We start from the raw sequence: 25,653 nt of genomic DNA, 5'->3' as shown, positions 1-25,653 counted from the left end.
TGTCATGCATAACCTTAATCCATTGTTGGTTCTACTTTAGAAGTCGTAGCCAGTCCAGTCAGCAAATGCTTGCAGACCTTTTGATGGGGCGTCCGCCTCATAGTGGCATGCAAGGGGTTAATACAGCCTTAGAGAAGCTGCACCAGAAGCTGCCAATCAAAGAGTGGTTGTAAGGAGCAGCCAGTCAGGACCTAGTAGGCCCATATAAGAAGACTTTCAGGACAGAGCAGCATCAGTTAATCCCTGGAGCTCAAGGAGGAATAACTGGGTGCCTTGAAGGTGGAAGGAACCTAGCACCCTGGACAGAGCAGTGCTGGGAGGGAACAGGAGAGCAAGAGAGAGCTCCTGGCTGGCTGCTAGGACTGGCATATTGAGGCCCTGAGGTAAGGGCAAAGAAACTGTTGGGGTCATGGGGAAGTGGCCCAGGAAAATGTACTGAGAGGTCGGAGGGGATGCTGCACGGAATAGTGAGCAGGCCCAGGTCCCCCCACTCGCCACTGGGAGCACAAGGGGCGAGCACAGATTTTGCCACGCCCAGAAGGCTGTGTTATAAAAAGGATGCCACAGTCCTTGGAGTGACATGGGTCTGGGAGCAGAAGTAATGGCGTGCGAGACACCATCAGGAGAGGTGGAGCTAACCTGTGGCGCTAATCCCCAAGGTGGCCCGCAGGAGGTGCCAGCATGGTGAGAGAACCCCAACCTGTGTCATCACAAACAATCAGCTTCTGTTTCTCTTGCCAGGTTCAGCTTGGTGAGTATGTGTCATGACAACACATTGAGGAAAGAGCAAAAGGAGTATAAGACAATCTAAGTGGCTCTGCGATACTCTCACCTCATTTGTCTTTCTCCTTGGCAAGAGGCTGCAATGCATGTTAAAGCAGGTTGCTGGGAAGTGACTGCGTTATTACATTCTGCCATGTCAGCTCATCATCACTTTTGATAGAAAGTGACCTTGGCAGGCATCAGATGTCTGGAGGTACTAAAAATATCAGTCACTGCTGTGTGTTATGCCAGCTAGAAAATCCAGGGATGTCCATACAAACAAGGGACATGCATTTTCCAGACAGACAAGACCCTTAAAATCCCTTCACTCTTTTCAGGAAGAGTGCCTTTTTTTAGCAGGAACTCAATGTTTTTCAATGGAATTCACCTTTCAGATGAATCTCCTCCATAGATAGAGGGATATGTATGACAATAAATAGATAATACTCATAGAGAGAGGGAGCATATGGTGATACATAGACAGATACACAGCACAAGAGAAATTCTGAAGGACAAAGATACCCTTTAAAAGACAAGTTAGCTCTGGAGGACTGCAGCAAACTCAACAGTAGCATTAGTGGATGGTCCAGTGGGCCCCGTGTCTCTGATTATTCCATGCTGGCTTTTTCTGTTCTGTTCATCTTTCATTCCATTTCCATGGCCAGAATGAAACAGAGAAAGACGGGTAGAAAACTTGGTAGTTTTCAATTAAACAAGAAGCACTTTGCCATTGTAAGTGAGCTTATTTAAACATTAAATGAAAATCAAATATGTGTGTTATCAGTGCTGCTTATAAGTCTGATAATGAATGTGGCTTTCCCCAGCGTAAACTGTTCTCTGGTCTGTCAGCACCACTGTATCACTTTGATGGAAAGCTTTTTAAGCGGTTTCAGAAGCTGGATCAGTAAAGAAAAATAACACATTGTGGTAATTTTCCATTGTAGAAATAAATAATAAAAGCTTGTAATATTTAAGTGTTGGCTGTCCACTGATCAACAATTTCAGCGTGATGGTGAACTGAGAAATGTGGCATGAAGGGCTGTATTCTCTGTTATGCCAAGGCACTTTTATATCCCTCTGGCAGCGAAGAGTGTTAAAGACAACCAGCAAAGAGGAGAAAATGGGGTTGGGTCTTTTTTGTTGCTTTATTCTGTGTAATGTACTTTGGTAATTCAGTATCTAGGGCCTATCCTCTAATTTCAGAAAGTACATGTAGGGCCTGATCCAAAGCTGAATGAAGCTTATTGGAAATGTCCCATTGGCTTCATTTGGACTTTGGATTAGGCTGATAGTGTGGTGGATATTGTTCCATGGGCACTAGAAACTAGATTGAAAACCACCAGAATCATTTCAGATACTAGACCACCAAGCAAGCAGAGAATAACATATTTGTCATCACCAGTCTACAGTCACTTTGGCTAGGGAGCAGAAGTCAAGAAGCTCTGAATCCCATTTTCCCTCATCATCAATCGAATTTTGTTGTTGCTCCCTGAACATGAGTACAGATAAGTCTCTTCAAAGAGCTGACAGACTAACAGCAAAGGAAATTTGAAGCATCTCTGATAACCTACTAGAATCTGGTCTGACAATGAGCCAGGAGACACGGCAACTACAGGTTTCAGAGTAGCAGCTGTGTTAGTCTGTATTCGCAAAAAGAAAAGGAGTACTTAGCTGTAGCTCACGAAAGCTTACGTTCAAATAAATTTGTTAATCTCTAAGGTGCCACAAATACTCCTTTTCTTTTGGAAAGTATAGGGGCATTGTTAACAGGAGCTTGTTACAGGGCAAATCCCCATGGCTGCTCAATTATTAATTAGTTCTACTTCAAAAGAGTCAACAGGGGTTTGTCTGAGTGCAGACACAGGCCTGGTCTACACTTGAAAGCTAGGTCAGCGTAACTACCATAGAATATCAGGGTTGGAAGGGATCTCACTAGTCCAGTCATCTAGTCCAGTGCTTCTCAAGCTATCTGATGTGGGGGACCAGCAATTTTTTTTCCCAATGTGCGCACAGACCGGCAGCCGATGGCTCGCGGACCGGCACTTTGAGTAGCACTGATCTAGTCCAACCCCCTGCTCAAAGCAGGGCCAATCCCCAATTTTTGCCCCCAAACCCTAAATGGCCCGCTCAAGGATTGAACTCACGACCCTGGGTTTAGCATGCCAATGCTCAAACTACTGAGCTATCCCTCCCCGCAAAGGGTTTCTGGTTTCTGATGCTCCTGGCCATTAACCTACAGAGCTAAGTTGTGCCCAGTGCTGGGGCGCGGCAGGATGTGCCCTCTCCTCTCTCATAATCACTCTTCCATACCTCTACAGCAGGCCCGGGGATTGCCTCGCTCCTCCTTCTGTCCTCCGACCAGTCTGCTGGAAGGAGTCTTCACTTCTCCTCTCAGCGGGCTGTGTAGAGTAGATAGCTGCCAAGTGCAATAATTAGGCCTCACCTCACTCAGCCTAGCACTGCTAGCTGCTGCTACAATTAAGCCACATTATTACTTTCTAAATAGAGAAATGCTCCCCCCTCACCCCCTCCATATACGCACACACACGCGCTTTCCCTGCCACTCCATGATTCGCACCATTGCAGCTTCTGCACTTTCGAATACGCCCAGGAACCTGAGCACCAAAGAGTTCTCGGGCTTGGGGCAGGATCTTCCCGTCCTTTATGGCTAGAAGCAAAAAGCGTGGAGCCAAATTCAGGTTTTGCCCGGCCCACCCCAGCATGGCTTACATGGGGACTGCCTGTGGAGCAGAGACACAGGGAGGGAGCCTGGAGAAAGGAGCTTCAGCAGAGAGCCACATGCACTCACACACACACACACACACACACACACACACGGCTAGGATCAGCCACGGGAGAGGTGGAGTGGGGAGCTGGCCAGGCCCCTTACCTGGCTGTGCAGGTCTCTGCTATGGACCGTGAGTTGCTGCCGGGCACCAGAGGTGATGCGTAGGATGGGCCTGGGGAGGTCAAGTGCCCACCACCCCCAAATTGGCCTGCTGGCGGAGTGGGAGAGGGCTGCTCCTACCTGAGAGAGGCTGGCTGGGCAGCAGCCGCCGCCCAAGCCCTGCTGTCAGGGATAGGGGCCAAGTGAGTCAGAGTCCCGCTCCGCTTCCCCACCCCCCATGCTCAGCCCCTGCCCTCCAGGGAGTCAGCTCCCGCTGTCTCCCAGCCATAGTCTCTCATGCTCCAGCCTGCTCCCCGCCTGCGGTGGCGGGGCGGGGGGGAGGCACAGGGAGAGAAGGACAGAGCTCCCCCACCCCGCCACCGCAGGTAACATCAGGAGGGGAGAGCGCTGCAGTCCTGGGCTGGGCACAGGGCGGGGTGGTGGGTCACTGGGCAGAAGAAACAACTGGGGCAGTCACGTGTCCTCCCCTTTAGATTGTGTCCCCCCACTCTGGGAAGGCCCAAGTCCTCTATGTTAGTCAGCCTCCCACAACCATTACCTGGAGCCTGGGCCAAAGCCCAGCTGAAGTCAAGGAACAATGTCAATTCCACTGAGGTCAGTGAGCTTTCGAGGAGACAAAGAGGTCAGCATTCTGCCCAGCTCCCATGCACTGGCACAAGGCAAAGGAGCGATTCCCTGCACCCTCTTTCGCCCGAGCCTCAGTTCAGCCACACAGGACAAGCCCAAATGGAGAAATATACTGGCTGTTGAGTGACGATTGTTCCAGACAGAGGTTCAGTGAATAAACAGGGATGGATACCGCCCACGTCCACGTTGTTCCTACAGAAGAAAGTTGTTCTCCTTTCCACTGGCTGGCAGAAGATGCCAATAGCAGCACTAGTACAGGAAGTGCATCTGGACCCGTAGATCGGGAGTCGGAGGTGCAAGTGAAACCTATACTTCCCACAGCAGGCATGGCAGACCTCCCAAGGGACATGGGATCAGATTTCCAAAAGTGTTTAGATGTAGATTTGAGCAAATAATTGATTTTTCGGTTTGATAGCCAAGCTGAAAAATTTGTGGGGAAGAAAAATTAGGTTTCTTTCAACCCAAAATTGATTTTTCAGTTTTCTTTTTCGTTGAAACAAGGCAAAAATGTGTTTGGGTCAAAAGGAAGTGTTTCAACATTTCTGAAATATTTTTCAGTTTATTTTCTGCTGAAACTATTCACCAATTTGACACAGTTTCCGTGCCCTGAAAAATGCATTTACATTCCCCCAAACTATCTCACTCAGCTTGATTTAGGTGCCTAAAGATTCAGCCTGGTGCTTAGGGGTATTTTCAAATTGGCTCAATCGGGTTATGTGATTTCAATGGGACTGGGATGTGGTTTCAATTCCTGACCCTACCTGTGACCATAGCAAATTGCTTGGGGTTGATTTTTAGAAGAGTGGAGCACTTATTGATGTTAGAAATAATGATGTAACAGAAATAATTTTTATGTCTCCGTTGGCAGCTGTTGCAGCTGAAGCTAGAAAGAAACCCAAAATGAAGATGGGCTGGAGATAGTTTGCACATAAATGACCCACTCATACTATGATTTTGGTTGTTACTTGTTTTCTTGTTCTTATTCTGATCCAGTTGAAGTCATTGCAGATAAAGAGAGACCAGAATGGCTGATTTGAATTGGCTTTGTGCATGAGTGACTAAGTGAGGCTTCCCTTGAGTTGATGAAAGACCTACCACTAACAGTAGAGGGCTGTGCTTTTGAAAGCTGAAGGCCAGCTTTTCACTCCCAGCTTATCCTTGGTGCGTGTGATTTAAATAATGTTTGTGTCTGTTGTCTAGAGCACATGAATTCTTTACAGTGGGTCTGCGATGCAATTGAGAGACCGTAGTCTCAGCACTGCATCTGTCATCTGAGGGGATCATAATCATGGTAATTAACAATATTTATAGATTCCAGATTGGCTGGCAATACGATTTTACATGCTGCATCTTCTGCCAAATGCTTTCTGTTACTTTAAGCAGATAAAAACTGACATGGGTTTGGAATGACTGTGAAAATCAATAAGCAATAAAACTTAACATGAAAACAAATAAATTATCCCAATCAGAAGAAATACTGAGAGACCGTCAAACTAGTTAGACAAATAAAGGCAAATGTCACTCCAAAAGATGAGTTAGTTGTTATGGCAGAGATGCAGGGCTTCATTTCAAAATATTTTCTCAGTTTTCTTTCCCTCTTTAGAATTCATCTTGCTTCCATCTGCCACGCTCAATCTGAAGTGAACACTAGAGGATAGATAGCCTATAAAATACCCAGTCTCCCTAGAAGGTATTTTCCTGTACATTATTCTTCCTTAGTTGATTTAGTGCTGGCTAAAAGTATCCCATCAACAGCCTGGAGACTGAAGTTCCTCCTCTACATACCTCTCTGAAGGAATATGCTCTGTAAGGGGAGCCACAGGGCATGCTGCCCTGATCCTGCTCTGATCTGAACTGGGACTTCCTTGGCTTGGAAGAGAAATTCAGACTCCAAGCCCATTAAATATGGATTTCATTCACCCCATGCAGAGAGCAAGAATAAGAACTATGCATCACTTAAAGCTTGCTTAAACTCTAGGCTTCAGTGATGCATAGGCCTTGTACTGACTTTCTGCAAAGGGATGCATTTCATTCACTTTGGATTATCTGCAGAGCCTGCCAAGAAGGGCAACTGGCAATAGCTGGTTCTGATGTAGAACACCTCTGTGCCCCAACTGGACTACGACCACTTGCTTATATCCTATAAGCACTGGACGGGTGTAAGATTGTGGTATCTTTCAGTCAGTACTGTCCTGATCTGGATTCAAGCTGCTGACCTAGAGAGGCTCTTGGAAAGCCAGCCAGCTCCCTGTCTGGTAGGTAGTGATATCAATGGAGATGCAGGCTCATCAGAATTGTCTTGAGCAGCATCAGGGTCCCAGTGAGCACTCTGGGTTACATTATGGATTCACATAATTCCTGATCGCATTTTTTGAGCCAGCTTTTACACTGGAGTAAGCAGGTGTTAGCCTGACAGAATTACATCCTCTTACACCAGTTTTGAATTTGGCCCTGTATCTTTCTGCAACCCACTCACTATCCTGGGAGAAGGGAACTCCTTCTCACTGCAGCCTGCATTTTAGCTGAAGGCAGGTCCCATGCTTAGGATACTAGCCTGGGACCCACCAACCACTGTTCTCCGCTCTACCACAGACTCCTTAGGTAAGTCACCTCGGCTCTCTGTTTCCACATCACTAAAATGGGGATAATAATACTCCTCTACCTCCCAGAGGTGTTGTGGGGCTCAATACATTGATGATTAGGAGCGGCTCTGATACTACAGTAATGCAGGCCATGTAAGGCCTTAGACAGCCAGAAACGGTTGCTTTCTCAAGGTACTTGTACTCTTTCCTGGGGCAGGGAGCTTTCCCTATATATCAGCACACATAATGGCTAATCTTCCCTGGGTCCAGAATTTTCCCAAAGATGCCACCATCTGCATGTTCCAGAGCCTCTGGAAAATGTACTGAACAGGTATAAAATAGAAATTACAGGTGATAGCTCTGCAATGGAGCCATCTTCATTATTTATATCCCAGTAACACCTGAGAGGGCATATCTGAGACCAGGGCTCATGGTTTTGGGTGCTGTATATAAACAGAGTGAGAGCTAGCCCTTGCCTTGAAGAAGTTACAAGCTAAACAGACAAAGGAAAGAACTGAGACACAGAGAGATAAGAGCCTTGCTCAGGGTCACAGAAGACAACAGTAGCAGAGCCAGGGACTAAACACGTGTCTCCTCAGTCTGATGCTGGAGTTCTAGCCACAAAACCACCCTTCTGCCCATCTGTATGAGCTGACAAATATACTAAATAACTGGCTTCGCACAAGGAGATGTCATGGGTTATTTCGAGAGCTGGGCAGAAAGCCAGGTTTCCCATCCCAGGAAAATATTTGAGATTTCAAAAATTCTCCCATCTCAAAAAGTTGAAATCTCACACATTTTTATGAACTAATAATAATAATAATAATAATAAAGTTGGGGCTCTTTAAATATTTTCTTTTGATTGTTTTTATTCTAAATTAACTTTTAATTTTGAAACAAAAAGTCATTTTGCACCAAAAAATGGAATGGGTTCTTTCAAAAATGTCAAAAGACAATTTCAAAACTTTTCAATATAGGAAAGGGGCAGAAACTGATCCTTTCCCACACAATATTTTGGTTTCAAGGAAAGCTGCATTTTCCAATAGAAAAGGATTTCACTGAAAAATTCCTGACCAGTGCTTGGTATTTCTGATACCTGCAGAAGCTGTTTAAAAACTCTTCGCACATTCTCATTCGTAGCCTCCCACACACACAGCCAAGAAATAAATCCTCTGGAAATGGAAATCAGGCTTGAAGTAAACAGATTAGTAATGGTTATTTGATAACACTTTATTAATTAAATGCCCTAAATACACTTAAACCTAGGCATTTAATTTAGATTTATAAGGATAATTTAGAGTTATAAAAATCTTTATTATACATTAAGTACAGTCAATGCCAATTGATTTTTATAGACAATATTTACTGAGGTGCAACGAAACAGTGCAAAATTTAATTATCTTCATACTTGGTTAAAAGGACAACATCTGGGTTTCAGAACAGAGTGCCAAATGCAGCCGTGGTGTCAATGGTTGCAGTGAATGGAGCTGCACTTGCTAATCCGAGGCCTGAATATATCCTCGGATTATTTCCCCCTAAAAGACCCCTATTCACCCTTGCCTCGATTCTTCTGTAGCCATTTATACTTGGGCAAAGTGAGCATTTTGCACCCACTTTGCCCGGGCATAAATGACAACACAAGGGGCTGGGCAATGGTGGATCACTTCCTGTGGCTTTTTCACTTGTATGTCTTCCTGCTACCTGCCCTTCCATATAATTTAAAAGAAGGACTAAAAATCCTTTAGAGGTGGTGCATTACAAACAAGAGCAGACAGAAATGAAGCCCCGACTGTACAACCCCTTGTGTGTTGCCTAACACATGGGGTGAAATTCTGGCCCCACTGATATCAATGGCAAAACCTCCCAGATGTCAGGGGAACCTGGAGACCTCTAGTCTTTCATGCAGGGCAAAGGAGCTAAGCGGCAGAGAATGGGTGTGTATAATGGGGTGCACTCATCTCACGTAGGGTGACCATACAGCAAATGTGAAAAATCGGGACAGAGGCTAGGCAGGTAATAAGCATCTATATAAGACAAAGTCCCAAATATCGGGACTGTCCCTATAAAATCGGGATATCTGGTCACCCTAACCTCACATGAATGCCCCTGGGTTGCGTGTATGCATGCCTATAGTATTTTCCACTCACGGTGCCCCCTGTGGGCCACTGCATTTGTCAGGAAGGTCTTAGGTGACTCAACCCTCTGAACAAGTCACATACAATCCGTGTGCAAAACAAACAAACCTCTTCCATGGTAGAGGGCCCAAAATGTCGTGCAGCCCTCCCTGGGTTCAGTCTTCTAACAGTCCAACAGGCCCCATCGCGATACCCTTGGTTGGTCTAGCTAGGTTGCAAGGTTCTTATTCTGGTATTGAGCAGCACCCTGAGGGCTTCTTCCCTGGGCATTCCTTGCCTCTACTGGAGTCCTCAATGAGTCCTGCCCTTAGACTCAGTTCATTGACCACAGCTCCCTGCCAAGTCAGTCCCAGTACAGCCTCCTTCATTGAGGTGCCTCAGTTCTAATTCCCTTCCTTAGGACATAGCCACTTCTCCCAGAGACTGGCAGTGGTGTGGGGGGGGGGGGGGGAAAGGAGACCTGGTCCCACCTACTACTCCAGGTCCCAACCCAGGGACCATTTAGGTATAGCAGCCATGGTAGAGGGCTGCATCCCATTACTAATTGCTGCTGTACATTTCCCTGGGCTCACTTCCCCTCAACCTATCTTAGTTGAGTCCTGGCAGCCAGGCTAAATCTAGTCTTTTGCTCCCCCGGCCCTACCAGCAACTGATCTATCCAGCCCTTTCAGCCTCTGCAACCAGCCAGGAGCACCTCTTGCTCCCCCAGTCCCAATTTGACACGAAATTTAGAAATTGCCAAATTGTCATGTTTTGACATTTTCAAATGAAACGCTTTGGTTTTCAGTTCAAAAAGATTTTTCATTTTGAAATTTTAGCCAAATTTACACTAAAAAGAACCCAAACATTTTTAAAAGGTCAAAATCAAAACAAAATGATTAAAACTTATTAAAATAAAACATTTCTATTGACCTGATCCAAACTGAAATCGGACTATCAGTTCCTAAAAATATTGGAGATTTTGATTTTTCACCCTGATTCAGGAAAGGAAAAAAATGGAAATCTTGAAAATCCTCATGGACAGGAAAAATGTCTTCCACTGACCTCTGATAATGACCCCTACTTTGTGACAGGATGCAATCTTTTGTAACCCTGAGCCATATCATAGGACAGAGGCCAAGCTATAAAGTTCAGTCTCCTTCCAACACCTTTCTTAGGCCCTCATCACTTCTTAACCTTGGGCTTTGCATGCAGCATGCTCACCTGTGCTATAAAGGATGTAGATCCTGACTAGAGCTGTGGAAACACCCTGACAGTATCATTTTGCATGCGTTCCTGTGAACATTTGATTCATTTTCAGTTCAGATGGATTCATTTTTCCATAAGCCTCACTTTGAGTGGTGAGTTAGAATGAACCCAGAAGCTCAAAGGGAACATCAGCCAAGGCCCCTGAGTCTCACATGCTTTTGCGTCAGCTCCATAAATCAACCCAGATTCACTCAAACCAAGTTCATAACCCCATGGGAAACTTTGAAGGCTGAATTTCCAGGTGAGGTTCACAGAGTCTTCCAATTTCATGGCCAGTATTTAACAACATGAGATTCAGCTTGGAAGATTTCAGAGTAGCAGCCGTGTTAGTCTGTATTCGCAAAAAGAAAAGGAGTACTTGTGGCACCTTAGAGACTAACAAATTTATTAGAGCATAAGCTTTCGTGAGCTACAGCTCACTTCATCGGATGCATTTCATCCGATGCATTTCATTGGATGCAGCTTGGAAGATTGTAATTCTTCTAATGAGAGAAATAATCTAAAGCACAGATATTGAATGGAAGAGAGAAATGTGGGAAGCTGTAATCCTGAAGGATACTTTGGGGGGTGACTGTGAAATGCAAATGCCATTTCCCCTGCTCTAGCCATGGTGTTATACTGCCTGATGATCACAAATACCGGGCAGCCACAACTCCTGTTACAGTAGACGGGAGCTGCAGGTGCTCAGCAATTCTGCAAAATCAGCCTGCACTGTATAGTTTCTATTGCATCTATGTATGATGCACTATTGCGCATTTTCCAGGTGAAAAATGATCCATTGCTCTCTGGGGTAATTTCACAGCTAAATTGCTCTGCAATCATAACCTGTAATAGCTCCGCTAGGAGACACGTACTGGGCAGGGAACGAGCGTATGACAATGAACATACTTTGAACTGAAAGACCCAGAGAAAGAGGTTGGCAAAGGAGAGATGATGCTGTCATCAGAATCAGTAGTTGAGATAATTACCTAGGAAAAGAAGGAGAGTTGGGATATGGTAGAAGGGAATGTGTGTGTGTGTATTTCTTTGAGTTTACACACATCATTTAAATCCTGGCCCCAGTGAAATTGATGATAAAACTCCCATTGACATCTATGGGGCCAGGATTTCACCCTCAAAATTTTCAGTCATTTGGTGGGAGGGCAAAGATTTAGGCTGGGATCCAAATCACTGTCTTATATTCCACTGGAGATGGGCTTAGACCACAAAGTTCAGAGCCTTTTTTGAACTTTCCCAATGTTCAGAGGTGTTTGGCCCTGGGGTTTACTTTGGGCCAGTCTGTATACTCCCAGTACTGGGACTATTGCTGAAGTCCTTAATCCTGATTTAGATAAACCACCCAGGGTTCAATGGGAGTTTGCTGGAATAAGAACATCACTGACCCATTCACAAGGCACATCTAGTGGTTATCTTCACTCTGAGCCTGGTATAGTGGGATCCATGATCTTTTGGGATTTTGAAAGGAGCTCAACTCCCAGTGAAATTCAATGGGAGTTGGGCCTGTAAATACCATCCAGAACCTGCTAACAATTCTCCAGATTCCAAAGTCCTTACCCACTTTTTATAGAGATCTTTATTCAGGCAAAATTCCCATGGACTTCAGTGGGAGATTGGCTACAGTGAAAACTGAGTTGAACCCCAAAACTCCAGAATTTGCCCCAATGATGTTGCAATGCAGAGTTCAGAGCAATGTAGGAGAAGCTGACAACCATGAACTCCAGTAAACAAACTATCCCGTGGCCGGTCTGGCTTTTTGCCAGTAGTTCCTAAGCTGTGTGCTGACACTCTGTACAAGGGGGAATTTCCCCTTCTTTGCATTTCTTGGAATGATCAAACAGAGCACTAAAGGCACACAAATCCATGCACATGCAACCATTCCCTAGAATACAACAGCAATTCTGCTGTGTGAATGTGCTAAGGCGCATTCTGACAGATTCCAAATGTCAAATAGATTATACTCCAGCCCCCTTATTGTTTAATATAATTCCCATCTAGTGTCACCCCTAGCAACAATAATAAGTCTTAATATTCTCCTTGCCAGGAGTGGGAGGGGAAGGGGATATGCTGTTATACCCTCCGTAACGGTGACAAAAAGGAGCCCAAAGATTTAGTTTGCAGTCTCAGGGTTTCCAATGTCTGAGCCACTAATGCTTGGAAATGCTCATGTTTGAGTTTTAATCATGAAATTTGTCTCCGCTGGAATGTAATTAGGGAGCCGTGGGCTTGAAGCAAACAGATTGGAAGAGTGCGGCAACTGCTAACGCACTGTGTAACACACAGAGGGGCAAATCATATTTATTTCTCCGAGCTGAACAGAACGGTCACATTCCAAGGTCAAGCCAGCATGAGCTGATTCTGTGGGAAGAACAGATGAGATGACCAAATGGGTGGAAAGTGAAGGAGAGAGCTTGGGCTTTTCCTTCTGTTTTTTACATCTGAAAGGTTTTCCTAAAGTTGATGAAACTAGATCAGGAGCCAAATCCTGAAGCCCTTACTCAGTGGTTACTCGGTCCTTACTCCAGACAAGTTCCCACTGAGCCAGATTCCTCCCTCTGAGACTTCAGTGGAGTTACTCCAGATTTACACAGGTGTAACTGAAAGAGGCATCTGCCCCATAGCCTGCAGTCCAAATCCTGATCTGTGTCCAAGCTGCGCGCAGCAGAGCAAGGGGAATGGAGGTGCAAACAGGGGTTAGAATAAAGGGGAGCAGATGGAGTAGAGCAGCCCCACCCTTCTTAGCTTGGGTCAGCAATGCTCCCACACATTTTTCGCTCTACTGGGCTGGTAATAAGGTATGAAGTCCCCACCACCACCACCGTTTCAATCTGCACTAACTACTCTGTGCAAAGATTGCTTTAAGTCACCTTTATGCCTCCCCTCCCACTGCTGTTCTGTCACCTGGGTGAGCCCTGGTTTAAAGTAGAACAGCCCCGTGGCTGCTCTATTTTACATCCATCTGCCAATGCCTTCATGGGGCAGTTTTGGCAACTGGGGATTGCCAGCTCATAGAGATGCCCTGACCATGCCCTCTTTTCCCCAGACACACACCCTGCACTAGGAGCATTAAGATGGCCCTATGCCACCCAAGTATCCCCCTACACAAGGGAACTCTTTCACTGACTAGGTAAGCTGGCTTTAAAGCTGCTTGCACTGCCCAGAGGAGTGCAGAGCTGGGGATTGGGCTCTTCATTGGGAATTGCCCGAGAAAGGATTTAAAGCCACACCCAAGCTCATTCATAAAAGTCAATGGAAATGCATCCACCTTATTGACCTCAGTGGGGTTTGGATCAGATCTGCAGTCAGAATCCCTGGATACAGAGTAAAAAGGCAATATTTTAAGGAAGTTACGTTGGAAAAAAAACCCATTAGCAAGTTAGATACGTTACCTCCTACGGTGTCTCACAGAGTCAGGTTCTGCAGCCCCACTCATTTGGGGGAGGTGGGGAGGGGATCTGGTCTTACAGTATATGTAATTCTGCAGCATGACCTTTCTTTTCAGCCCTGTTGTCAAACTGATTGCCCAATGTTTGTCTTATAACAACAATAGACGGGGCCATACTGGTTCCCTTCTTATCTCCCTCTTAAATTATAGGAGTTCCACTGAGCTCTATGATTTGTGTCATTACTGTTACAGGCATCAATCAGACCTGCCACTTTCTCTGTGAGCCCTAATGTTCACTCTTTCCTTCCTTCAATGTTCTCCATCCTTCACAGACCCACCATGAGTTAACAACACTGCAATTCCAGAAGGCAGACAGGAGAGCTGGGTGGCTCAGAGATCTGGTGTTCTATGCATGCCTAGGAGAGAAGAATTTGCCCCTAAATTCTTGTTTTTCCAGGACTGGCACTTGGGAGTCCTGCGTGCTATTCCCAGCTCTCTCACTGACCTGCTGGGTAAGTCTGGGCAAGTCAGATCCTCTCTCCTGGGCCTTGTTTCCCATCCCACCCTTTGTCTGTCTTGTGCATATAGACCATAAACTCTTCAAGACAGGGAGTCTCTTACTATGTGCATGCAGAGCGACTTGCACTGTGGGGCCTTGTGATGGGATGTTCACCCCACACCATCCCCAAAGGGGTTTCGGTGGCTCAGAAGGGGCTAATTAACCTGGTAGGCTGCACCTGGGGCAAGACGTAGGCTTGACTGACAAGATTGACAATGAAGCCCATCTGGGCAGAAAGAGGCAGGGGCTTGCATAAAGTCAGGAAGTGAGAGCAGAAAGGGGCTAAAGTGTGGAAGGCTGCAGTCACTTTCTGGGCCTAGTGAGGAGAGAAGGAGGAAACACAGGGGGGAGCAGAAGCCCTGGGATACTGACCCTGAGGGAAGGGGTTTACCCAGAGGAGTGATGGAGAAGAAAGTCAGCAGAGGGTGGAGTCTGAAGAAGCCTGGGGAAAAGGCAGCAAGGGTTGAGATGGTTCAAACCTTGGGTGCTGATTATAGGGTCCCTGGGCTGGAACCCAGAATAATGGGTGGGCCCGGGTTCCCTATCAGCCACTGGGAAAGTGGCATTGTCTTGATTGGGAATGGCACCTGGACAGCAGGTCCTGTGAGACACTGTTACTCTGGAAGGGGAAAACTGTAGAGTGACCCAGCCGGAGGGCTAAGGCACGAAGAGGGAGCACTGTGACTTCCAGAGAACAAAAGGGGCCATGGCGTGAATGAGTGAAGAAAGGGGGCATCAGACCTGGCAGAGCTAATCCCCAAATGCAGCCACAAGGGGGCACCGCAACAGTGTGTAAACCCAGTGCCAGGCCCCGACCTTGGTTGGTGTTTCTCAGCATTTCTGTAGTACAAATGATAATGAACATAAGAATTGCCATATTAGATCTGACTAATGGTTCATCTAAGCAAGTATCTTGTCTTCAACAGAAGCCAAAATCAGAGGCTTTAAAGGAATGCTGGTGCTGGAAATGCTGCAGTCTGTTCATAGGGAAAATTTCTTCCTAAACCCCATCATGTATAGTATTAACAATAATAATTCTACCTTTCTCTTATATCATTTATACAAGGTTCTCAAAACACTTTAAAATCTGACTTAAATGAGTACTTTACCCCTGCCTTCTCATGAGGCAGATGAGTATTATCATTCCCATTTTACAGATGGAGAAACTGAGGCATGGACTGAGATTAAGACCCCAATCCTTCTAGCATTTATTCTAGTGTGAATTTTACGCCTGTGAATATACCAATGCAGCGGTGTACTGGTAAAAAAAACAAGCGGGTAAACTAACCTAAACTAAACTTTATATTCCCCAAATTAAAAGTGGGTAAACTCAGTTTATCCACAACTACACTAGCCAATAGCTTCAGTGAGGCTACCCAATGTAGCAAGTTGTACACGCAGAGCAGGGAGAGTCTCAAAGACACAAAGGGCAACTAGGCCCCAAATTCCCATGTATAGCCAGTATAACTCCTTAAGCTCATCTGTAAAGTTCCCCTCGCAGGACCAGTGCTCCAGTAGCAAAGCCAGAACCAGAAATCTTGTCTTGCCTCATTGTGCCTGCCCTAACCACTGGAGATCATTGCCTTTTATGGGGTCAGCCACCTGAGGCTTGCTTCAATGCTGTTGATATGTCTCATTCTATTTGCAAATGCCCACGAGCATACACCAATCTGTTATATGTATATAAATATTATACATGTTAATCCCTTGGTGAAAAATAGAATCAACAAAACTTAGTATGGTTTCCTATGCAGCTGGATGGATAATGTAAACCAGCTGATGTTTGTAGTTTAAAAATGAAAATGCCAATAAAAAAGTAATTTTAAAATAAAAATTACCTCTTGGTATTTTCCATCACAAATGGAGAAACAGCAGAGATGTTGCATCTACATGTTAAAACTCTACACAAAGACAAATTGTCTTTATTATAGCAGTCACATCAAGTGCAGCCACTCTGGCCTCATTTCAGTGGATCATCCCTGTTCAGCAAAGCACTTAGGGCCAGACTTTGGAAGCTAGTTACGTGCTTAAGTAGATAAATATCCGACACTGAGGGTATGCCTACACTACTGTGGCACAGCTAAGCAGCTATGCTTTTGTGATGCTGTATTGTGGATTCTTCCAACACTGATGGAAGGGGGTTTTCCATTGGTCTCACTACTCCACCTCTCCACCTTTTGGGGGGGGGCAGGGGGGTGAAAAATACAGATTTGGCAACAACAGAATATTTTGTGAATCCTCATTGTTTTGCTTTTTCATTTTGAAACTACTTTTTTCATTCAAAATTTCCTTTAATTCTATTTTAAAAAATAATCAAAAAAGTTTTTAAAGGGTCAAAATTGAAACATGACATTTTGATTTTGTTAAAAACAAAACATTGTGTTTGGCCTGAAATGAATTTATTTTTATTTTTTGATTCACCGAATTTTTTTGGGGGAAAAATCACTTTCAAGTTGACTGAAAACTTTTTTTTATTGTCAGCAAACTGAAAAATCCATTATTTGCACAGCTTTACACTAAATCTAAAAGCATGAATTGCTACCAATTGAGCTAAAAAGACAAACTCTTTACTTAGGATCATTGTCAATTTTTTGGGAGGAAATTCCACATTTCACAGGTTGGGGTTTTGTTTGTTTGTTTGTTTCTTCATTTGCATTTTTAAAGTGGCAGCTATTTGAAGCTGCTCCATGGTATGGAAAAGGCTGAAAGTACCAGCCAACATGGCAGAGTGCATCTACAGTGATCAAAAGTGCATGATAAATGTGCTTTATCAGGTATCCGCAGTCCTTCACATGGACATCACCGCCATATATATGTGATACAGAGGATAGATAGATGTGTTTCTTTGTTTTCGAGACTTAAGCAGAACATTTTCATTCTTCTGCAAAAAATATTTCTCTTTTCCAACCAGCTATTAACTTGGATGGAAAATTTTTGATTGAAAGTTTTGTGGAAACAAATTAAGTTTTTCTACCATCTCTATTGTTTTCCATGCAAAATATAGGCACGTTGTGCTTTATGTACAAACCACAAACAAATCTCTGATTGCATTTGACTCACACATTGTAATTTTGCAAGGAGCACTATTATATATTTGTATAAACAGAGAAGAAGTCTAAAAGGAAATGCCTTTTTTCTATAGGCCAAAAATGTGCCAACTAAGGAAATGGAAAATGGACAAATTTATAGCTATATATGTGTTACTTTGAAATATCAACATGTATTTGCTCTTGGTGCCTCTGGGGTCAGGCAGGGGAATTAACACACATACACCTCAAACAGCAATTGCTTTTGTGTGTCAATATGTACAAGACAGGTGAAAGGAATATTTAAATGTTTATAAATATTTAAAGGTGGGGACAGAAAGGAAAATAAACAGTCTCCATTCTCCTCTCCTGATATAGGAATTGGATTTTATTTTTTTAAAAGTTATTTCCTAAAGTGGTAAAAAAGAAGGGTGGGGGAAATCCCAGAATTTGCAACTAAACAATTTCTCCTGGGCTGAGGGAAGTAACTCACTATCAGTCTTTTCCTCTCAGTGCTTTGCATTTCAAAGGAAGTTTTTCTAAAACCAACCTGGTTCATTTAAAAAAAAAACACAACCACAACTCGAGAAAAAGGGAGCCATCAGTGGGGTGCTTCCCAGATCTGTGCATCTCATCAAACAGAGTGCTCTCGGAAAAGACTGTCCCATTGCTTACAGCATCTGCTTCCTGGAAGTGTTCAGGGAGGGTGAGTGGGGGAAGAAATCTGTAATAACCCGCCACTGTAATAACCAGTTATTGGACACACATAATAACCCTTGTTGGACATTTAAGGAAACTAAAAAGGAGGTCCTTTGCATCCAGCCAAAGGGGTTTTTCTTGCCATACTGTGAAAGGGTTCCGGCATGAGGGCTTGGTTCTGCCAGGTGGTGAATGGGGGCTTGGAGACTGGATGTTGCCCATAGGTGACTGAGAATGGTGGTGCGAGCAGTGACCATAGCATTGATGGATGGGTGGCCGCACTCAGTTCCTGGGTATCAGTGACTGGGTATTTGCAGACCATGTTCCAGTAACGTTAAGTGGTGCAACTGTGCAGTTCCTGGGTTTTGGTGACATACTCCAGTCCTGCTCTGCCCAGGCTCGGGTGTCTACTCACCAGGCATCACTAAGCCCATGTTCAGTGACAGGGCCTGGTGCTACTTTGTGATGAGCAGGAGCTAATGATAGAGTGTGGTGCTGCTATACAGACTCATCATCAAGATGCAGAACTGTTACCTGAGCAAATCTCCAAGGTAATGACAATGGGACCTGAGTCGCTGTAACGTAACTAGTAAGGCTGGAATCCACTGGTGGCGGATAGCATGGTGAGATGTGTAAGAGACATAGATATTAGGGAGACAAGGTAGGTGAGGACATATGTTTTATTGGACCAACTTCTGTTAGTGGAAGAGACGAGCTTTCGAGCTGCAGAGAGCTTTTCAGATAGATTCTATCCATCCATCCACCAATAATGCATGGAGGATGAAGTCCCCCCTCCCCTCTGCCCCGCCCACAGAGAACCAGAATAAGAACTAGGCTCCATTTAAATCCTACTTTAGCCCTTCAAAGTGGGACCCGAGTGGTGCTTAGGCCTTGTGCTATGCCTCTGGGCAGAGATGAGTTACTCCCAATAAGAGCACTAGGGGCCTGACCGTGCAACCTTTGGGCACAAAAGTATCCACCTCTAATGATGCTGGTGGCACTCCATGTGTAAATAAGGCCCAAGAGCATGACTAAGTGTCTCAGGATTGCACTCTCTCCATGAGAGGGCTGTCATAAATATAAAGGGAAGGGTAAACACCTTTAAAATCCCTCTTGGCCTAACCTTGCACCTGTAAAGGGTTAAGAAGCTAGGATAATCTCGCTGGCACATGACCACAATGACCAATGAGGAGACAAGATACTTTCAAAGCTGGAGGGGGGAAAAAACAAAAGGTCTGTGTCTGTCTGGGTGATGCTTTTGCCAGAGACAGAACAGGAATGGAGACTTAGAACTTAGTAAGTAATCTAGCTAGATATGCATTAGATTATGATTTCTTTAAATGGCTGAGAAAATAAGCTGTGCTGAATAGAATGGATATTCCCATTTTTGTGTCTTTTTGTAACTTAAGGTTTTGCCTAGAGGGATTCTCTATGTTTTGAATCTAATTCCCCTTAAGGTATTTACCATCCTGATTTTACAGAGGTGATTCTTTTTACCTTTTCTTCTATTAAAATTCTTCTTTTAAGAAAACTGAATGTTCTTTTCATTGTTCTTAAGATCCAAGGGTTTGGGTCTGTGGTCACCTATGCAAATTGGTGAGGTTTTTTACCAAACCTTCCCCAGGAAGGGGGGTGCAAGGTTTTGGTGAGGATTTTGGGGGGAAAGACATTTCCAAACGGCTCTTTCCTAATAATAAAAAAACCTGGTTAGATGTTTGGTGTTGGCAGCGAAAGTCCAAGGGCAAAAGGAAAAATAGTTTATATCTTGGGGAAGTTTTAACCTAAAGTGATGAAAGTAAGCTTAGGAGCTTTTCATGCAGGTCCCCACATCTGTACCCTAGAGTTCAGAGTGGGAAAGGAACCATGACAAGTGCACATCGGGCCTTCTCCAACTCCTGGTAAATTCAATGAAAGACAACCATGAACTCCAATGGGAGCTGAGTGGAGTCTTTGGTTAGAAAGACTTATGGGCACCCATGTCCTTCCTTTCAACCTCTGCTCCCTGATACATGGCCCCACTGCCCAAGAAGACAGCAGTGGAGGTAGAAACTTCTCTTCAGTTGCTGTAGTAGCGAAACTTCCTTGACAGACGCACATCCCTGGTGTGCCACGAATGAGACAATTAAAAACGATAAAGGGTCTATCTTCCACGCTGAACACTCCGGTTGAGTAAATAGATAATCTCCCCTTTCATTCAAAGTCATTAATGGCTCAGCGATTTCAATGCTAGTTCCCATCGAAATGTATGAATTTTTAATCCTTTAATTGCATGTTATCCTAAACACCCCGTGTGCTTTCTTCTCATTTAGCCTCCTGCTTTTGTTGTAACAGGTAAATGCTTTTTTGAACTCGCTTTTGTTGGAGAAATGCTCATTGTTATCTCTCTCTTGGCAGGGAGACAAAGGGGCTTCAGGCCTTTGCTAGTGAATGGCTGAGGCAGGGAGGGTCTCAAGTGACTTCTTTATTCGGAAGCAGTCTTTGCATGAGACAGGCTGAGATTCTGGGATCAGCACCGAGGCCTGTGAGAAAAGCAGGGTCTGTCTTCCTGGTGACTGAAATGGCTTTCGTGATAACAGAAAAAATAATTACTGGAGAGCTTACTGAAAGAAATATTCTGCAGATACAGCAGCTGTGTTGTTTGGTTTTATTTCTGAAGAGTCTCCTGTCTTCCGTTCTCCAAGCTGTGAATGGCTGGGAACACCAGCCTTTCATGTAGTAAACACAAATTCATTTCCAAGCATGGGAATATTTACTTTCATTTTTTATTTACTTACTCATTGCTCTTGGGACTGACTTTGAAAATGCCACAATCAAACCAGAATGGACAAACTCCTTCTCGTTTTTTTCTACAATTCCTTTCGTTCCCAAGGTGGTGTTAAAAGTCAAACAGGATCATGCTTACATAATCCTCATAGTTCTCACGTAGCCTCACCCACTCCTGGGTTCTTGTTGAGGACTCCTCTAATACTATCCCCGGAACCAGACCTGATCTCACAAGATCACATTTGCCTTCTCCATGCCAGACCAGTTTCTGCTTCACACAGCTTGGTTGTTTCCTGGTTAATGCCACAGGAGGGACTCTGAGCGTTGTATAGAACGTCTGTTTGAATAGCAGGAAGCTTTCTCCTAGGTACATCTGCCTTTTGGAATGGAAATATTCTCTTTCTACCACAGAAAGGAGTTTCTTGAGTTCAAGCTCCTAGTCATCGTGTTCTAGATGATTTGTTACAGCTGACACATCAAGGTTTTTTTCGTTAGTTCCATGAGAATTCACTTAGCGATTATCTCCATTTTTCATCCTAGGACTGGTTTCAGAGTAGCAGCCGTGTTAGTCTGTATCCGCAGAAAGAAAAGGAGTACTTGTGGCACCTTAGAGACTAACATTTATTTGAGCATAAGCTTTCGTGAGCTACAGCTCACTTCATCGGATGCATTTGGTGGAAAATACAGTGGGGAGAGTATCTCCCCAGTGGGAGATTTATATACACACACAGAAAACATGAAACAATGGGTTTTATCATACACACTGTAAGGAGAGTGATCACTTAAGATGAGCCATCACCAGCAGCGGGGGGGAAAGGAGGAAAACCTTTCATGGTGACAAGCAAGGTAGGCTATTTCCAGCAGTTAAGAAGAACATCTGAGGAACAGTGCGGGGGGGTGGGGGGGAGAAATAACATGGGGAAATAGTTTTACTTTATGTAATGACTCATCCATTCCCTGTCTCTATTCAAGCCTAAATTAATTGTATCCAGTTTGCAAATTAATTCCAATTCAGCAGTCTCTCGTTGGAGTCTGTTTTTGAAGTTTTTTTTGTTGAAGGATAGCCACCCTCAGGTCTGTAATCGAGTGACCGGAGAGACTGAAGTGTTCGACTGGTTTTTGAATGTTATAATTCTTGACGTCTGATTTATGTCCATTTATTCTTTTACATAGAGACTGTCCAGTTTGACCAATGTACATGGCACAGGGGCATTGCTGGCACATGATGGCATATATCACATTGGTAGATGTGCAGGTGAACGAGCCTCTGATAGTGTGGCTGATGTGATTAGGCCCTATGATGGTGTCCCCTGAATAGATATGTGGACAGAGTTGGCAACGGGCTTTGTTGCAAGGATAGGTGATCCTATCCTATCCTATCCTATCCTATGACTGCAGATCGTTCTGTATTCTCCAGTCCTAGCAATCAGACTTTTGGAAGGTCTGGAACATTTGTGTCCTTGGATAGTGGATCCTATCACCCCTTGGGACTTTTAGCTGGTGCTAACAGCTCTGATGGATCATGCCTTTGGAACCTCTAGCTATTTGCTTGTCGCTTAAGCTTCCTATAACAGTGGCCGATTTGGTGGCAGTTTCTTCTGCGAGAAGAGTAGGGGAATTGTAAGTCCTGGTGTCTGACCCTCTGCATGCAATTTTTTTACAAGGACAAGGTGTGCTGATGACCACACCCAACATTTTGTACCAAAGTGTTGTTGAATGTTCATATCAATCAGGCAGTATATCTACCAACATTCTTTCCTAAGCCCCTCAGGCTCATAAAGAGGAGGAAAGGCTTCATTAATTGGATCTCAGGAGAGCTTTAGCTTTCTACTTGGATGGGACTACACCCTTTAGGTCATCCTCACCGCTGTTCGTGGTGGTTGTGGACATGATACAGGGCCTTCTGGTTTCATCTCGAAGAATTTTGTTGTGGATTTCTGCCTTTTGTGTTATGACATGGCCAATATACCTCTTCTTTGCAGAGTGAGTGCACAATCTACAAGATCCCAAGCAGCTTCCACCACTTTTTTAGCTCAAGTGCCTCTACAGGACGCGTGTAGGGCTGTTACTTGGTCATGGATTCATACCTAATGTATTTATTATGCCATCTCCCATCGCTTTAGAGATGACGCCCAGTGTGGTCGGGAAGTCCTCCAATCATTGTTCAGGTAGATCCCGATCCGACATCCAGTTTGAACTGCTTGTGAGTTGTCTGAAGTGCAATGGACATGTGCAGTCAGTCACCTATTCTGTAGCTGTTGTTCTTCGAGATGTGTGGCACATGTCCGTGACCCACCCTCCCTCCCCTTAATAGCAGCTTCAATCTGATAAGAAGGAACTGAGGGGCTGTCAGGGGTGGTTCCACCTTTATAACACCTTGCAGCAGCACAAAGCAGCCCAGGGCATATGTGCCTTCCCAACAGGTAAAGCTAAGGGGAAAATCTCCACACTTAGTGCACTGGGCGTGCATGCCCCTGAAGTGGGGTAGACATGTGCAACACATCTCAAAGAACAACAGTGAGAGAACAGGTGAGTAACTGATTTTTAGAGATCATCTGTGTCAGGATTAGAACCAAGTAGGAATCAGGAATCAACTGTGACTCTCAGTCTGGGTACTTGTCTGGTGCTCGGATAAGCACATCTATGTCTTTCCCCTTGCTCAGGGTTTGTAGCAAAGCTATATTTGAGCCTTACATGTGGAGCTTATGTAATTCATCATCATTTTATTATTTGTATTGTGGCAGCACCTAGGAGTCCCCAGCCATGGAGCAAGACCCCACTGTGCAAGGCACTGTACGAACACAGAAACAAACAACAGTCCCTGGATTCAAATTGCTTACAAGCTAGCTTCACTGTACATTTTAAATGAGTTCCTTTTCCTTCCCACCCCAGGACTTTGTTATGGGTGCTTTAAAATGACAGTTCTCAGAAAGCTGTGTTTGGCTGCAGTGCTGATTAGCCATATACGCTGAATACTGGTACCACTGCTAAGGCACAGGGCTCTAGGAAATAGCCTGGCTTGCAGGCTGGAGCCAGGAAGTTTAGCATTTGCAAATATTTAAAATAAATCCATAACACACTGTTAAAGAACAAAACTGCAAAGGGCATCCCAAGCACCTAGGAGTTCTTGTAAGAGGGCAGCTCTGCTCTGAAAAGTGACTTTGTAAAACACAGCCCTCGGACTCCATCCAGCTTTTATTGAGTCCATGGAAAGGTTCCCATTGATTTCAATGGAAGGTGGATTCCTACGGGGGGTGAAAGTCCCTGTAGAAAGCCAGCACAAGCTGTATGCAACCATTCTAGTGTTGCATAGAGTTTGCTTCAGAAGGTGGTGTAACATTTGAGTTAGAAGACCTCCATTCTGTTCCCAGCTCTGCCACTGATCTGCTGGGTGACCTTGGGGAAAGTCACTTTTCCTATCGGTTTCCCCTCCCATCTTTTGTTTCTACAGAATCTTAATTATCTGGAGTAGGACCTGTTTCTAACTCTGGGTTTGTACAGTGAATAGCTCCTAGGGGGTGATACTGGACTACACACAATCAGTGCTAATAGTAACACTTAAGCTCATGAGTACACCTGCTGCTGACCCTTTGTTCAGAAGTGAATTTCACCCTCAGTAAGGATTCTTCACTGCTCAGTCCAGCATACAGAGGCATAGGCACTGACTCCATGGGTGCTCTCAGGCTGGAGCACCCATGGAAAAAAAATAGTGGTTGCTCAGCACCCACCAGCCACAGCTGTTTGACACTCCCCCCAATCAGCTGTTTGGCAGTGCACCTGATTAACGGATCAAGGCGGCCACCAAAGAGCTGATTAGAGGTGCCACCAAACAGCTGGCTGGAGGAGAGACTTGGGGAAGGGTGGAGAGCAGTGAGTAGGCGGGGCCTTGGGGGAGGGGCGGAGCAGGGGTGGGAAGAGATGGAGTGAGGGTGGGGCTTCAGGGCAATGCAGGGATGGAGCACCCTGCAGGAAAAAGAAAAACTCAGTTCCTAGGTACAGAGATCCAGTAATCAGCCCCAGCTAGAACTTCCTAAGCAGGAACAGACCCTGAAATCTCCTTCTCTTTACATATCTACTGGTAGTAATTTGTAACCTGCTCACTGATTTGAAATTTTAAATGCATTAAAGAAAATATTTTCTTAAGCAAGCTGGTTTCAAGTCAAGAATAGATGGATGCTGCTCCCTGAGCTAATATCCAGCATGACATGGCTGAGCAGGTACAAAGATATTAATGTCTTTGCATTAAGGTGCATAGTAAATATGATTTCAGCAATTTCATATGGACCAATTGGCTGTTAAGCTAGAGGTGGCTAAATTTGTTTTTTATGTTGCAATAAATCTTACTTTTCTAGAAAGTCTGGGCAAATATTAAATCAGGCCACTTTTTTCCCCTCCATTATTGATTGGGGGCATTATATATCAACTAACCACAAGGAGAGCATGCCATAACTTTGATTGATTACCCATATATTTCTGGCACTAATTTTGTGACAAGTGCATGCTTTGCTACCTATCCTTGTCTGTGCTTTATGTCATTGGCCTTCTCCCCGATCTGATTCATAGATTAAAAGATGGGAACAGTTTGATGGATGAGGTCTTTTTAGGTGACCTTTTGCCCAAGAAGTCAGACATGTTGCTGCACAGGATAGATAACAAGTATTCCCTGCCGTGACCCAAAACACTCCTCTTTGCACAAACCTGCCTGCAAAAACAAAATGAAAGAGAAGGGGAGAAAGAGATTAAGACTCTGCATGGCCTTAAGAAAAAATGTACTAGCAGGTGATTCCACAGATGACCATTAGAGGGCTTCTAGCATCTTCCTCTGAAGCAGCTATTACGGGTCCCTGCCAGAGAGAGGATACCAGACTAGACGGGTCATGGGTCAGGTCAACAAAGACCTCAACAAAGAGAAATCTGAGTAAAAGAAGCTTCTAACCCTAGAAGCAGTGAAGATCAGGGTCT

This window comes from Dermochelys coriacea, chromosome 19 (genome assembly GCF_009764565.3).
Source record: "Dermochelys coriacea isolate rDerCor1 chromosome 19, rDerCor1.pri.v4, whole genome shotgun sequence".
NCBI lineage: Eukaryota > Metazoa > Chordata > Testudines > Dermochelyidae > Dermochelys > Dermochelys coriacea.
Note: the sequence above shows the minus strand (reverse complement) of the source record.